Genomic DNA, 1211 nt, shown 5'->3' on the forward strand with positions numbered 1-1211 from the left:
TGGTTTTCTAGCAGAAGATACTCATGTACCTTTCAAAGCATTTCTGAGTTTGAAGACCATTGCTACTTACCACATTTGTCTTTGTCATTCTCTTTTTCAGAGATTACTTCAACTATTGCCATTACATAGGCATTTTCTCTGATAGCTGGCTATTTACTATGTTGTCCTTAGAGATTAATTCTTTACATGTTTTTTTATGTGTGTGGAGTCAGAAGAGTTTTCAAGATTTTCTTGCAAGAGTATAGTTAATCAATAGGAGAAGCCCATAAATCATAATTATAATCACTTTTAAGTGAGAAAATTGATATTTCTTAGACAGTCTTGACTGACCTTGGATTACTGTCTCTGTATCTATCCAATGTTATACAGACATTCACATATACACACATATTTCAGAAAGAAGGCCCCAAAATAACATTTGTTCACCAGTGCATAAGGCAGTATGTGTAAATGTTTTGTTCAGATATCTTTGCTTATGCATTTGTGTGGGTATGCCTTTCTGTATGTATGTATGTATGCATATAATAGTACTTTGGAGATTGTGTACTGTGAGGAGTATATGACTAATGCATGTTTCTTGCACATAGCCTAGGAACTAAATAATGATACGTTTTTACATTTATTATTTGTGTTACTGTTAGATTTGAAGCTGAACAAAATGAATTCCAAGCTTCATAATCAATATCCAGACCACTGCTTAGATAACCTTTTGAGTCTTTGGTTTTCTTAAAAACAGAAGTGATAACATTTCCGTAATTGAGAAATTTGTTAGCACCAAGTAGGTTAATACATGATGTTTTGTAAATTATAAATGACTACTCAAATATAAAGTAAATGTATCCTTATAAAATAGGTGTATAAGATGATAATTAATTTTTAAAAACACATATGAAAACATGCTACATGATATTACAGTGAGTAGTTTAGAATAGAGATATATATGATAAATCAGTTGTATAATTTTGTACTTAGATTTTGTTTTATACCCCAGATTATATGTTACAGCATCAGTCATTTGTTTTTATCATATTTTAAATGATTGAAACTAGTTTACTTTATTAAAGTGAGTTCCACCCTCTTTGAGGAGTGTCAGAAATGTATTATAGACTCAAATGGAGATTTCTACCAAAAATTTCAAATATGTTTTGAATAACTCAAATATTGAAATAAGTATGTAGCTTATCAAGGTTAATTTTTTAAGAGTGAATACC

Source organism: Chinchilla lanigera, unplaced genomic scaffold (assembly GCF_000276665.1).
Source record: "Chinchilla lanigera isolate Chin_1 unplaced genomic scaffold, ChiLan1.0 scaffold00273, whole genome shotgun sequence".
In the NCBI taxonomy this organism is placed as follows: domain Eukaryota; kingdom Metazoa; phylum Chordata; class Mammalia; order Rodentia; family Chinchillidae; genus Chinchilla; species Chinchilla lanigera.